Here is a 16,201-nt window from a genome sequence, read left to right as displayed (position 1 = left end):
GACACAGTAACTTTTCTCACTCTGTTGAGAATGTCAGTGGCTCTGACCCAGAGGGCCAGGTCAGCATCGACCTCGCTAGAAACTTGTTCTGCAGGCTCAGTTGCAGCGGTTGCTGGCAGAGCCTGAGTGGGAGGTGTGGTCTGGCAGGCAGGGCCCAGGCTGGTGTGTGCAAAGTCACTGGCAGTTGGCGACCTGGATTCGTAGTGAGTGAGGGTTTTAATGGGATCGTGCAGGATGGGATGTGTTCACGGCAAGAAATCAAGACTAGAGATAGAAGCTTGGCTGGCATTTGAGAAGTAGAGGAGCCAGAAGCTGGGGCTAGAGCTGCAAGATCATTCTCTTACACCTTATTTTCCAACAGGAATCTTCCTTCCAGAGATTCTGGTCCACAATCTCTCAGAACTTGATAGCAAAATATCAAAGAGAAACCACATGAGGAGGATACTTCTGATTGACCATCAAATTCTATTCTCTCTATTATCTTAAAAATAGAGAACATATACTTTTTAAATTGAGGTAGAATCGACACACATAAACTGCACATTTTAAAAGTGTATAATTTTCTAATTTTGACATATGTATTATGCACACACATATTCATTACTCCAAAAAGTTTTCTTGTGCACCTTCTGACGTTCCTTACCTCTATCCCTCCCTGCCTTGTCCCCTCTTTCCTGGCTAACCTTTGGTCTGCTTTCTGCTACAATATATTAGTTGGCATTTTCTAGAATTTGATATAAATGGAATTATTTAGTATATACTCTTTTTTTTTCTGGCCTGGCTTCTTTCACACAGTGTAATTATTTTGGGATTCATCCATGCCCTTTGTGTGTTGCAAGAGTTCATTCCTTTTTATGGATGAGCAGTATTCTATCATGTGGATAGTACAGAGTTTGTGTATCCATTCACCTTTCAATGGACATATAGTTGTTTCTGGATTTTGAATATTACAAATAAACCTGCAATGAACATTCATGTATATGTCTTTTTGTGGATATGTGCTTTCTTTTTTGTTGCATAAATATCTGGGGGTAGAAAGCCTGGTTTATACAATAGTTATGCATTTAATTTTTGAGACACTGACAAACTGTTTTCCATTTGGTTGTATCATTTTTGATTCATACGCTAGCAACATGTGAGAGTTCTAGTTCCTCCACAGCTTTGCCGACAACTGGTACGGTCAATCTTTGTAACTTTAGCTATTCTAACAGATGTGTTGTGCTGTCTTTCATTTCCCCAATCACTAATGATTACTGACGTTGAGTATCTTTTCACACGTTTATTTGCTATCTATCTTTCTTGGTGTAAGTTCAAATCTTTTGTGCATTGTTTTTGACTGTTTGGTTTTCTTATTATAGAGGGTTGAGAATTCTTTACATATTCTAGATTTAAGATCTTTAGCAGATATATGGCCTGTCTTTAACCCCCTTAACAGTGATGATGTCCATTCTGCAGCCTCCTCTGCTGCTGGCATGGCCATGGACTGAGTTCTTCCCCACGGACTGTGAGTAGAAGTGCAGATGTGAAGTGTGCTACTTCTGAGTTCAGTTCTTAAACTAGTGTGTGTATTTCTCCAGGCTGTCTTTGATGTCCTCAAGCTGGTGATCCAACTCTGATCATGCTGGCGAGGACAGCACCCTGGGGTTGTGCACTGCGATCACTCCTTTGGACAGTAGCATGATAAGGAGTAAGCGTCTGTCTTTTTTTATATCACTGAATTTTAGAGTCTCTTTGTCAGCCCTTAGCAGCTTGGTCCTTATCCTAACTAATACACCAAGAAAGATATTCCTTCTTCCTCCTTCCTTCCTACTTTGAGCACTTTCCAACAGAATTTAGGTGGGCCTGACGATGAATTCATTTTTCTAAAGAGATATTTCTTGAGCCCCCAATAAGGTACTGTGCTATGTAATTAGCCTACAATAGGAATAAAACCAATCATTGCTCTTGGGAAAAAAATGATGGTCCAATGAAAATCTTTGGATTTAAGCTCCTATCTGGCCAGTCTAAAGTTATAGAGCTAGTCATTCAGCAGTTTAGGAACAAGAATTTGCTGAGCTTAGAGGAACCTGGAGAAATGTAGATATTTAGCTTCAAAATGGTATTTTTCTCTTGCTAGTCTGCAGAAAATTCCATTAAGAGAAATGAACTTTGACCCCTCATCCTGCCAAATGAGAACAAGGTCTCAATGTCCAGGTACCTACAGACCTGGATTCACCATTAGTCCCCCTAGGTTAAGAGCAGTTATTTTTATTATGGGCCATAGATTGTACTAGACTTACTATAATTCAAGTAATTTAGTTCTCTCAAGAACCTAGTTGAGGCTTACAGGTGAGGAAACTGGTTCAGAGAGGTTAACTAACTTGCCCGAGGACACGGAGCCAGTTATGGGTGGGAGCAAACTTTGAAACCAGGTCTGTTCCCAAAGTTTGAACCCCATTCCTATAAGCTCTGCTGCCTTTCGTGGGAGCAGCTTCGGACTCAGACTATTCAGGATACTGCTTTGGTCCCTTTCTTTTCATGGAAGAAACAACCTCCCAGACTCTGGTTCCGTTCGTACAGCCTCCTCAGCCCCAGGCTTGATGACCAGCCTCTATTACTCAGAAGAACTTGTGCAACTCCCTGCCTCTTTATATTCAAGCGTCAGCATGTTTGACCTTTGTTTGCAATCCAGAACCTGCCTTGGATTTTACAGAACAAAAATCCAGCTTCATTCTGAAAGTGAAATGACAGCTGATCACTGGAAAACAGCCCACAGCGCAGGCCCCCACTGCAGCACAATCCGAAGTCAAAGTTTCTGACTGGATGCTTCCAATCCCAGCTTGACACCTTGGTAAGCACCCTCAGATGTATCAAACCAGGGGAAAAGGAAAGAGACCCTCTTTCTTGCTGTCCCAGATCAGATAACATTGCCTGATTAGTTCCTCCACCATGAATTCACACCGCATGTGCCCACACGCCAGCCCTTCGCTAAAAGGCCATCGGTTCTATTGCTTCCTGCACAATCATTCATATTTGGCCTCACGCCTTCCCTTCTCCACCTCTGTTTCCGGCTCCTCCCCCCGAAGTAGCACAAATGCTTACAAAGAAAATGTGTCAACAGGTGAAATTTATAGGAGTTTCCTGGCCCACACAGAAATGAGAACCACAGGCATCCCCAATGGAGAGATTTCCTTACCCCGACACTAAGCCTCTTAAACGTGGCCTGATTCATTCGCGTGGGAGTTCTCTAGAGAAACCAGTTGTCTTTTTCATGGAATCAGAGTGGGGAACTCCTGTTTGGGAAGGGTGGCTTTGATACAAGCCAGTTGGGATTATTCTGATGCAGTTACAGAAAAACCCAACCCAAACTGGCTTGGTCAAAATAGGAATTTATTGACTCAGAGAAGCAGAAAAGAGGAGGGCTAGCTTTAGGCATAACTCCATTCAGTATGCCCGTGGAACAGTAGCACCTGGGCATTTTTATCTTTATTTCTTTGTTCTGCCTTCCATTATGTGGACTTTAGCTTTGAGTTTTACAGATATCAAAAGGGTCTCTGTGAACCCACTCATTACCTTATGTTTTAGATCAGAGTTTCTTTTTCAAAAGATATGGTGAAATATGTCATTGTGTCTCATTGGTTCTGACTAGGTCACGTAGGATGCATGAATGTCAGCGGGCAGGGAAATGAGACCCGCTGATGACTTAGACCTGGGTCACAAGCTCCACCCTTGGGGCTGAGTGTGGAGTTAGTTTTAATGGGACTGTGTGGACATCCGGTACTGTTACCAGGGGGACACTGGCAGTGTTCACTGCAGTGAGTTTTGCCTTCTAAGAAACGATGCATGTGTGTTTCATAATGTTTTGTCTCCACAGCACAAGCCAGCTGCATACCTTGAAATAACCAGCATCTGCTCACGTAAAATAAGAACTCGCACCCAAAGCCAGGCTACTTTGGAGATAGGAGTACTTACTGATTTAACCTCCAGGAGCCAAGGTAGTTTGCCAGAATTTTGATAGAAACGCATCAGTGTGGAAAACTTACTCCAGAATTTCTCCATAGTCTGCAGGAGAATCACCCTATACTCTTTAATTTAAAAACAGGAAGATCCTCCACCGGTTTGGTATTGAAGCCTATTGCAATAAGCTTCTCTTATCTGTTTCGTTGAGATTTTGCTTTTGTTTTTATTTTCTGAGAGGACCACGCTATTTGAGTTATAAGGACCTCTGTGGCAGGATCAGGCTGGTTCTAGAGGGAGTGGAATAGTTTATGGCGGAAACTTGAAACTTCGCAAGTCCCTAGAAGCATTTTTGACTGTGTTGTGGTCCACAGGCCAAAAGGAGCTCCCCAAGTTGCCTTTCTTCCAGTCATTCTCCATAGGTCTTTGTAAGTAAACATCTGGGATTAGGTTATTTATTCTTCTTGCAAAGTCTCTCCACCTTAAATGTTCAAGCCTTTAGTCACTGAACAATTGTTGGTTACTATGCAACTATGTGATCATGCAATACTATGTTACTACGCAATTGTTATGTACTTCCTTTCTTCAAACATTTTACTGTCCATTGTGTATCAGACCCTGTGCTAAAGCACTTTGAAGGCATTATTTCATTTATTCCTCATAACTATGACAGGGAGACTATTCTTATTCCCATTGTTTGAAAGACAAAACTTAGACCTAAAAAAGGTTAAATATCTTGCCCAAGGTCACACAACTAGAGCCAGACATCTTAAAACCATGCCACGTAAAAGAAGACAAAGGCTTTGCCCTCGCTCCCTTAGTACAGCAGGGGAAGACAGATCTATAAATAAATGAGTGATTAAATGTTGTATTGGCCATAATAATGGTCTACCCAGGGGAAAGTGAGGAAGGAAGAGAGAGCAGTCTTTCCCTGGCGTGGGTGAGGGGTCCAATGGTGCTGGTCCAAGTTCTCTAGGGGAGGCTAAGCTGAGGGGATGAGAAGGTGTTTTCCAGCTGATGGGTGGGAGCTGAGAATAGCCATCCAGAGGCAGGAACCTCATAAGTAAAGCAGAGAGGCATTTAGAAGCGACGCAGAATGGGAACATCACGAGCTGTTTGGCCTGGCTGGGGCGTAGGACTCAAGAAGGAAGGACACAGGGGGACACAAGCAGGTCCAGCCCATGGAAAGCCTGGCAAAAGTGAGAGGGGTTTGGTCAGGAGAAAGTGGGGAGCCCCCGAGGGGTTTAAGAATAAAGGTGACATTCATCCACACATGCATAACCAGTATTTTTTTTTCATTTTTTAAATTTCCAAGGTTTAATTTTTTGAACTTTTTAATTGTATAAAATATTTATGACATAAAATTACCATTTTAATCATCTTGAGTGTATAATTCAGTGTCATTAAGTCCATTTATAATGGTGCAACCATCTTCACTATCCATTTTCAGAATTTTTCATCATCCCCAAAAAGAACTGTACCGATTAACCAATAACTCCCCATTTCTCCATTACCCGGTCTTTGGTAACCTCTATTCTACTTCCTGTCACTATGAATTTGCCGACGGTAGGTACTAATATAAGGGCAATCATCCAGCGTTCGTCCTTTTGTGTCTGGCTGCTTTAACTTAGCATGGTGTCTTCAGGTCTCACCATGTTGTAGCACGTGTCCAAATGTGATTCCTTTTTAAGGTGAATGACGTTCTATTGTATGTAGAGAGCACATTTTGTTCCTCTATCCATTAATAGACATTTGCGTTGGTTCCACCTTTTGGCTGTGAATAATGGTGTACAACTAAATGGGTCCCTACTTTTCAATTTTTGGGGATATATACCTAGGAGTGGAACTGCTAGATCATGTGGTAATTCATAATTCTGTGTTTAGCTTTTTGAGCAACAGCCAAACTGTTTCCCACAGAGGCTGCACCATTTTATATTCCCATCAGTAGAGTACGAAGATTCCAATTTTCCCACATCTTCATCAACACTTTTTGATTCTAGTTATCCTAGTGGGGTGAAGTAGCATTTCACTGTGGTTTTTGTATACATTTTGCTAATGCCTGTGCCTTTGAACATCTTTTCATGTGCTTCTTAGCCATTTGTATATTTTCACTGGAGAAATGTCTATTTAAGTCCTTTGCCTTTTTAAAATTTAGGTTATTTGTTGGTTTTTTTGCTGTTGACTTATGGGCATAATTAGTATTTTTTCAGTTGCTAATATGTTCCAGGCACCAGGTTATCAGATTTGTGTTTTAGGCACATAGCTGTCCCTCGGTATCCATGGGGAATTGGCTCCAGGACTCTCCTCCCAACCCCTCCGCCATAGTGAACAAAATCCATGGATGCTAACGTCTGTTATGTAAAATGGTTTAGTATTTGCGTACAACCTATGCATACACTCCCATTTGTTTTAAATCATGTTTAGATTCTTTATAACACATAATACAATGTAATGCTATATAAATCGTTGTGATACTGTATTATTTAGGGAATAATGACAAGAAAAAAAGTCTAGACATGTTCAGTACAGATGCAACCATCCATTTTTTTTTTTAACTGAATATTTTCAATCAGTGGTTAGATGAATCCGTGGATACAGAACTCCTGGGTATGGAGGGCTGACTGTACTACTCTGGCTGTATGTGAGGGGGCCAAAAATAGAAGTTTTTGCTGTAGCCTAGGTAAAGGGTGATGGGAGATTGAACTGAGTCAGAGCAGTAGAGGTTGAGACCAGGGAGCAGATGTATTTTCAGTTCTATATGTTAAGAGACATCATTAGCTTACTGATCCTATTACATTGCTACTGTTTTTTGGTTTTTTTTTTTAATCTCTTGAACCCAGTGAGTTAAGTAAATTTGTTTTTTTGTCATATTTTAACCAGGGTAAATTTTATTTTGCAGATGCAAGAAGCAATAGGCAAAGTCTCTCAGAAAGCTAAGTAAGAATAAAACAATAGACAATAAATCCTTTGGTGTGGAACACATTATGAAGAAAACAGTCTAGTTAGATTGGTATCTTTTGGTGGAAAATTTGCGTGGTGGGAAAGCTTTTTTCTTGGTAAAATTGGAGATGACTTAAATGTTCATCAATACAGAAATAGGCCGAGTGTGGTGGCTCACTTCTGTAATCCTAGCACTCTGGGAGGCCGAGGTGGGTGGATCGCTAGAGGTCAGGAGTTCGAGACCAGCCTCAGCAAGAGCAAGACCCCGTCTCTACTAAAAAAATAGAAAGAAATTATCTGGACAACTAAAAAAAATATATATATATATATATATATAAATTAGCCAAGCATGGTGGTGGCACATGCCTGTAGTCCCCGCTACTCAGGAGGCTGAGGCAGGAGGATTGCTTGAGCCCAGGAGTTCAAGGTTGCTGTGAGCTAGGTTGACGCCACGGCACTCTAGCCCGAGCAACAGAGTGAGACTCTGTCTCAGAAAAAAAAAATACACAAATAATTAAGAGATTATGAAACATCAGGCTGTAGATTGATACATAGTATGTAGTGATATGGAATAATCTTCAAAATGCATTGTTATTTAAAAAACGAGATTCAAAATATAACATACAGCATGATCACATATCCTGCTTGGTTATGTATGTACATATTTATAAAAACACAGACAAAAGTCAGGAGAGTATTTACACAGTGCCATTAGGAAGGAGACAGCGGTGCAAAAGTGAACAGTGACTTTGTGTTGTAGCATCTGTGCTGTTTTACAACTTTACCATGAGAACATATCCATGTATTCATTACATTTAGAAAAGTGCTAGTGTTCCTAGATTGATAGTTATAAACCTGTGTTCTGTTTGCCCTTGTGCCCTTCCCTATCCCCCCAAGATATTTCTCCTCCACCACCCCTGGTGCATGAACATTATTATCCAGAACACCCCTCATGAGACAACGAAAGTCACCCTGAAAACAAGGGAAAACAAGTAGTTACAGTCTCAGTGTACGGAAATGCAAAGAACATTATAATTTGTGCTTTTTTTAAAATGAAAAGTGTCAGTGACACACTACATTTCAGGAGAAAGTGTCCATGCACTGGTATTTGTGTATCGTTCCTGCCAAATTAGCAAGATGGTTGTGAATGTTCCATGATTACTGTGGACGTCCATCTGTACTTTTTCAGTAGAAGCAAGGCCAGTGTCACACATGGCTGCCGTAAATAACACTGCTAATGAACATGCCATGACATCAGCCTAGTCATCAAACACACATTGAGCACCTGCTGTGTGTGCAGTCCTGAGTCAGGGGCCATCAACAGAGAGGAGTGGGCAACAATGTTCAACCTTGAAAGGAATTTGTAATGTAGTGGGGGACAAGGACATGGGCACATTGATCTGTGACATGAGGCAGGATGAAATCAGCTGTCCCGCACGCTCGACCTGTGTTGATTGCACCTTCTCGTTGCTCTTTGCAGCACTAATCATATTATAATTTTACATTAGTTTGGATGTCTCCTTGTATTAACCACCAGACTGTTCACCCCACAATGGCAGACACTTCTTCTATTTCTGTTTATCTTTGTCCCTCCAGTCTCCAGCATAGTTGTTTTTAATTTCTTTTTTATTGAGGTAAACTATACACATATAATTTACCATCTTTACCGTTTTTAAGTGTACAGTTTAGTGGTAATAAATACATTTATATATTTTTTTCCTTTCATACCCCCATCCCTACTCTTCTGCCTGGCCTCTGGCAACCACCAATCTACTCTGTGTCTTCATGAGATCCACTTTTTTAGCTCCTACATATGAGTGAGAACATGCAGTATTTGTCTTTCTGTGCTTGGCTTATTTCACTTAACATAATGGCCTCCAGTTCCATCCATGTTGCTGCAAAGGACAGAATTTTATTCTTTTTTATGGCTGAATAATATTCCATTGTGCATCTATACTGCATTTTCTTTATCAATTCATCTGTGATGATCACTTAGGTTGAATTCATATTTTAGCTATTGTGAATAGTGCCATAGTAAACATGGGAGTTCAGATATCTCTTTGATATATTGATTTCCTTTCTTTTGGATATATACCCAGTAGTGAATTGCTGGGTCACATAGAAGTTCTACTTTTAATTTTCTGAGTAACCTCCATACTGTTCTCTGTAGTGGCTGTGCTAATTTACATTCCCATCAACAGTGTATCGGTGCTCCCCTTTCTCCACGTCCTTGCCAGCATCTGTTATTGCCTGTCTTTTGATACAAGCCATTTTAACTGGGGTGAGATGACATAGCATTGTGGTTTTGATTTGCATTTCTCTGATGATTAGTAATGTTGAACATTTTTTTTCATATACCTGTTGGACATTTGGATGTCTTCTTTTGAGAAATGTCTGTTCAGATGTTTTGCCCATTTTGAAATAGGATTATTTGGGTTTTCTTCCCATTGAGTTGTTTGAGCTCTTTATATATTCTGGTTATTAATCCTTTGTCAGATGAATAGTTTACAGATATTTTCTCCCATTCTGTGGGTTGTCTCTTCACTTTTCTGATTATTTCCTTCGCTGGGCAGAAGCTTTTTAGCTTGCTATAATCCCAGTTATCTATTTTTCCTTTGATTGCCTGTGCTTTTGAGGTCTTACACACAAAAAATCTTTGCCCAGAGGCAGACCAATGTCCTGGAACATTTCCCCAATATTTTCTTCTAGTAGTTCCATACTTTCAGGTCTTAGATTCAAGTATTTAATCCATTTTGATTTGATGTTTGTATATGGTGAGAGATAGGGGTCTAATTTCATTCTTCTACATATAGTTATCTAGTTTTCCCAACACCATTTATTGAAAAGACTGTCCTTTCACTATTGTACGTTCTTGGTGGCTTTGTTGAAGATGAGCTTGTTGTAAATGCATGGATTTATATCTGGATCTGGCATAGTTCTTGACACATAGAAAACATTTAACAAATATGTATTGAATGAATGGTTGCTAAAAATATATATGTGTGTATATATATTAATATATATATAAAATTTTAAATACAAGCCATATGCTATGAGAGCACAAATAAAAAAAAATCACAGCTACAAACCAAACCATTGTTTTAAAAGCTACCACTTCGGAACTAGTAAGTCCTTCAAGGCCTTAATACAATTTAAGTCTAGCTAAGACTCGGGTGGTGGGAAAGCTCTGTGAGTTAGGCATGCTAATTGTATGTGTCTTTGTGGAGGTGACACACACATAGCAGCCCACACTGTGCTGGGTGCGTGGTACCCGCTGAGTGGTCGCCCTGCAGCGTGTGCAGATAGAATCATGCGCACTGTGACTCCTCACATGACTCCTCAGTGCTAATTAGTCGACTATTTATAGACCTCACTACTCCTCCAAAGACCATTCTCAATTCCTGGCCCTCTTAGCAGATAACCTCAGCTCATGAGTCATTGAGGGCACTGAGGTCATCAGTGTGCTTTCTGGTAACTTCCCACTCTATACTACAATTTACCTACACCCATGCTTGTCTTCCAGACCAGGCCCCCTTCCTGCCACCCTTCCTGCTCTCCCAGGGTCTGCGATAACGAATTTCTTGGGTGCATCTTACAGCAGATAGGACATATCAGTGCTTGAGACATCTTAACTCAGTGGCCAGGCCATGTCTTCCTCTGCTTCTCACGCACTCGTCCTGTGTCTCTGCTTCCTCTTGCCCAGTTCACTTCTCACCTTCCTGCTCTCTGGTTCTGCTCCCAGCACTGTGACCTCATTGCCACCATGGCAACATCTGCTGCGTCCTTGCCTGCAGCTTTTGCCATGCTTGTGCCTGTGCCTGCAGACTCCCCCTCCACACGCCCCTGGCTGTTCTCTCCCCGGCTGCCCCCTGAATGCCTGTGTCCTCGGAATTCTGGCCTCTGCCTACCGCTTACTCTCCTAGCTCTCCAAGCTCTCTGTGCATGACCACCCCTTATATATAATACTTTGTGTGCACCCCTTCTATAGCATGTAGTCTTATTTATTTAAGCATCATCCTCTGGGCCTTCTAGAATGTTATCCTAGCATTGTTGAGGCTTTCTTACTGGGCTACAGTAATTATGCCAAGGAGGAGTATGTTATGATTTTGCAGAAATCATGGTTTTGGTTTTTTGTCAATGTCATTCCTGAGGGCAACCAGCATTTTTATGACATTTTTCAATAAAGCAGCACATTCTCTCAAGTCTTCAAGGATTTCCTGCCGTTCCCCCAACTTCCACTCCGCCGGTTGCTGACGTGAGGATCAGCTCCTCACATCAGAGGCCTGCACGGGCCCTTCTGAGTCTAAAACAGTGTCCCCGGACTGGGGCTTTTCTTTTGGATCTACGCTGGGTGACTTCACCAAGACCCCCTTCTCTCTTGCCCACTTTCACTAGGCCTCTTTCAAACCGTCCTGCCCCTGCCCACAGAAGAAAGGTCCTGTTCCTGACCTGTAACTAAACAAGCGCTGGGCGGATTCTGCGAGCCCAGCTCTGTGCAGCGGAAGCGGCAGTAAAGAGAAAGGCCTGCACCCAAGGCAGGTCCATTAAGGAGACTAACGTGCCTTTACCAGAGAAAAGCACGCACCGGCACATTGTGCTACAAATGAGGATATTTCTTCCCAAAGGGTATTCGTTTCCTGTTGCTGCTGTAGCAAATTATCACAGACTCGGTGGCTTAAAATGACACAGATTTATTCTGTGTCAGGTCTGGAAGCCAGAAGAAGTCTGCAAACAATTGTACTGTGCTGAAGTCGAAGTGTCAGCAGAAGTGGTTCCTCCTGGAGGCTCTAGGGCAGAATTAGTTTCCTTGACTTGTCTAGTTTCTGGAAGTCACCTGCATTCCTTGGCTTGTGGCCTCTTCCTCAAATTATCCCAGCCTCATGCTTCTGTCCTCACCTCTCCTACTTCCTCTTGGGTAGTCAAATCTCCCTCTGCCCCTTCTTATAAGGACCCTGTGATAACATTTAGGGTCCACTTAGGTAATCCAGATAACCTCCCCAACTCAAGATCCTTAATTTAATTACATCCGCAGAGTCCCTTTGGCATATACATTAACATGCACAGGTTCCAGGGATTAGGACATGGATACCTTTGGGGGGCATTCTTTAGCATACCATGATATCTTACACTGAATTCCACCTGCCCTTTGCCTACTCAGTCACATATCTTTGTGACACTTTCTTGAGATTTATTCTGACCATAGAATGTTAGGTAAGCATTTTCCTTAAAATACATACATATGTATATACAAGTTGACTTTGAAAGTCAGCCTTCGAGGTATGTTGACACTGCTTTAAGAAAGAAAACCAAGTTAAAGGGTGTGGTTTCTATGTTACCAGTGTTTGTGTTTCCCATCCAAGTACTAACCAGGCCCGACCCTGCTTAGCTTGTGAGGTGAGATAAGATCAGGCACGTTCAGGTTGGTATGGCTGTAGACAAGTGTTTGTATTTAATTTCACACATACACAAAAATAATTAAACCATGCCACTATTATTTCCTCTTTCAGCCTCCTGAATGAGAGCCCGTGTGAGGACTTGTCAGTGTGTCTCAGGAGGTGGCTGAGTCTTGGAAAGATGTCGGGCTGGCTTGCTCAGATGCTGGTAAATGGCATTACCTCTTTCTAGTCCCCTAAGCCTGTAAGTCCAGAGTGACTGCTGTTCCTCACCACGTGACCCAACCAATTGCACATTCTGGTTCACCTCCTACTTTCCTGGCTCTATCTTTGGTTTCCTCAACTTTGCCTACTGCCTTCTACACCCCGTTGTGTTAGGTGGACATTGAGGTCTCTCCAGCCCTCCTGGGAGCAATTGTCACACCTGGGGGAGGAGGGAACACCCTACCAATCTGCCAGTCAGAACTTAGTGCCAACTGCAAAAGAATGCAGAGGATTCCCCAGCCCATGGGCCAAGCAGCACAGGCACAAGAGGGTCTGGAAGGTGACCTAGAGCAACCTAAGGCTAATTATCATGTAATTAGCTTAAATCTACATTGTGCCCCCTTGCCCACCCCTGTGGGCTTTCAGAGGCTCATGGGAGATCTACATAGGCAGTAAGACAGGTTATGGAACTCCCATCTGTCCATCAAAGTGGTTTGATGGTGACATTTGAACCATGAGAAGGGCCAAGCCTAGGCAATACGAAACAGGACCCCAGACCATAATCGGGGACCTCCTGTTACAAAAGGGGGTCTGTTCATTGTCTGTGTCGAACGTATCTTACTTTGCTCAGTAAACTTCACCTTGTTCTTGCCTTACTTTGGTGTCTCTGGTCATTCTTCTGCCAAGAGCACACCAAGAACCGAGAACAATGAGGCCCCGACAGCTGGAGATCTTTTCACTAGCCTTCTGTCCTCCGTCCACTTCCCTCCTCTCGGCCTTTTTTCTTTGGCAAACTTATCCACTCCTACAACTCCTACTCTCATCCACGGGGATGAATTCCAGGCTCATGTTTCTAAAGTAAAATACTAAAAGTAAAATATTCCTTTGATAGTTTCCTACGTTCCTCTGCTATTTCTCTCCGTTTAAGATGTTTTAACGATTACACTTTAATTTATAGTAGTTATATATTTTAAGGGCCCATCTTGGTTGAATGTTTGATGTGGTAACGCTTTTATCATAAGCATACATCAAAAACAAAAAAAACTTTACTTAATGTAGTTGGGTTACCTAATTCACTTAAAAGACAAAATAAACCAGGAAGATGCATTTAAAACTGTGACAAATTACACTAACAAAAATTTGATGTGGAGTATTAAAGTTTAGAACACAGTTTTAAACACAGCTAATGGATCCCTTCATTGCCTCCCATTTATAGCACCAAAGGGGGTTTGGTCAAGGTGCTCACGCAATAAATGAAATCCCACTTCCCAGCTCACACCTTCACATAAAATAAAATAACACTGAGGACCACAGAAGTATGTTTGCTAGTGAGCAAACCATTTTCCAAATAGAATTGCCTAGCTGTGGCCTTTAGGTCAAATCTCTCAAGTGTCTGGGAAAATATAGCTCAGTGAAATGGAATGATAAATTCCAAGTGAAATCATAAGTCTTTCCTCTGTTGAAGTCAATAATTTTTTTTTTTTTTTTTGGTATTTGGCTATCATTTGTTTGTCGTATCATATTACTAGTTTTTAGCACTTCCTCTGAGTTGAGCTCCTTTTGTCTGATTTTTGTATTTATTATATTTATGACAAGGAATATGGGAGCAGTTGTAGATTTTTAGGTTTCAGTTCTGAAGTAAAAGTTTCTTACAGCACTCCTTGTAAATTTCAGTTCATTTGCTAATTCAATGCTTGTCAAGTTTAGGAAGGCTCAGATATACATCCTCTGCTTCTAAGTCTCTTCAGGAAGAAAACATTTTAGAATCTACTAGAATACTAGAACAATTATCGATGTGCTTATCATAATTTCTGTGCTTGTGGAAACTACCGTATTTAGTGGTGTAAAATGATGGTAGTTTTAGGCCTATGTAAACCATAAGGCTGTCAGATTTCCTCTCATTGGCTTTTTCTAATAGCTTCTAACACCATGACTACATTTTAAACACACATATCATAAAGATGTGTTTGTCAAGAAACCAACAATCCCACAGTTGAGACTCATCTTTTCCAAAGTGGGCAACGATCCTTCATAGAATCTATTCATTCCCTTGTCCCGGTCCCATCTCCATATCTGTTCATTGCCCACTGGCTGACTGTTTGCGAGCTGATATGCACTGCTTTACCGTCCCTACGCAGGTAGATGTTATTTAGCATAGAGGTTGCCTTTCACAAGCCAGTAGTCTAATACAGGATTTGTCAGAAAAAGTTATAATTAATAATAAATATACAGTAGGATCTTCAGTCTTATCTTGGCCTGGGTTTGAACCTGGACTCCTCTGCTTACTAGAGATAGATCATTACCAAATCATTTAGCTTGTTTTGCCTTTGCTTTTCCACCTTTGTTAAAATGTGGTGTTTGTTAGTGGAGGTGGGTGCTGTGCAGATAATAATAGTTGCCTTGCAGGGTTGTTTATAAAAACAAGGATGCATATACTGTGCCTGACAGTAGGCATTTAACAAATGCTAAATGAATAAATACTGTAGGAGTTCAGGGAAAGGAAAAATGATTTCCAGCTTGTTTGAATAAAGAAGACTCCTAAAGGGGCCATCTGATCTCAGAGAATCTGGAGGATGGGCACACTTTTGAAATAGAAAATGATCTGTTTGTTGTTGTTGTTATTGCATGTCATCCTTGCGCAGGGGCCATGCTAATCTCTGTATTGTTCCAATTTTAGTATATGTGCTGCCTGAGCAAGCACTGAAATAGAATATAATCTCCCCGCCAAATGCTTTTCTGTTTTGTTCTCCTCTTGTTCAAGTGGACATGCACAGTTTCTACAAGCATGCTGTAATCTTTACTTACACCTCTTCCAAAGGCAACACGTCATCAATGACCCCGGTGGCTGGGAAGGACTCTGCAGTAGTCTTACAGCTTGAGGAACGAGAGGCACCGTGAACTGCTTGAGGGGAACGGGACGATTGATGCCAGACAGTAGCAGGTGGCTATTTTCACATAGCAGTCAGGGGCAAATGAAAGAAGTGTGTGGAGATCATTCTCCCCAGAGGCCATTCATTTCTCTACAGCTGAAAGAGCAATGGGTTGATCCAAAACAGGACCAAAAGTTCAAAAGAATTATGACAGATCAGTCAAGCACCCCTAAGTTTATCTGGGTAAAAATGTATAAGCACCCTCCAGTGTTGACAAAGGTCTAACATCTGCAAAAGGCTGCAAGGGGAGAATCAGGGCTGAGCTAACAATGTTGTTACATTTCCTTACACATATGAAATAGATCCAAATTAAAATGAAATACCTTTTCCATTAGGCTTATCTTCCTACCCTTAAATTAGGATTGAAACTGCTCTAGGCCTAATGCATTTTCTGAGTTTTAAACAGCTAGTTTATAATTGTCCCATGCATAGGACAATTGTTCCGTACATATGAATGATTGGTTGGGTACCAGTTCCCTCAAATCTCGTGTTTCCCCTTCTCTGTCTGGGCCCACAGGCCTCCTGATGCTGGCGCAGTGTGGTTGCGAAGGCGGATTGCCCTAGCGACCCTCCTCTTCCTCCTCCCTTTACAGCTCAGCTCAGACAAACTTTCTCAGACATCCCATTCAACTTCCTTCCTTCTTCCCCTACATCTTCCAACTCTTAGATTAGAGAAAAGTTAAAATTAGTTTTTCTACCAAAGAGTTCGATGCTATGGAATTAAATAAGGAATACATTGTCCCTCCCCTTACTGAGTTTAAAATCTAAAGTGGAAAATCTTCTATCTCTACCTACGTC

General features: G+C 41.6%; 1 non-coding gene across 1 annotated transcript; it reads right to left on the bottom strand.

Annotated features, from left to right (window-relative positions):
• Positions 1-15,069: 15,069 nt before the first annotated feature.
• Positions 15,070-15,174, bottom strand: LOC123645316. The gene has a single exon (XR_006737509.1). It is a non-coding gene; the product is annotated as a U6 spliceosomal RNA (small nuclear RNA).
• Between the last annotated feature and the right edge of the window lie 1,027 nt (positions 15,175-16,201).

Source organism: Lemur catta, chromosome 9, assembly GCF_020740605.2.
Source record: "Lemur catta isolate mLemCat1 chromosome 9, mLemCat1.pri, whole genome shotgun sequence".
NCBI classification, from domain to species: domain Eukaryota; kingdom Metazoa; phylum Chordata; class Mammalia; order Primates; family Lemuridae; genus Lemur; species Lemur catta.
Note: the sequence above shows the minus strand (reverse complement) of the source record. Positions and strands in the feature narration are given on the sequence as shown.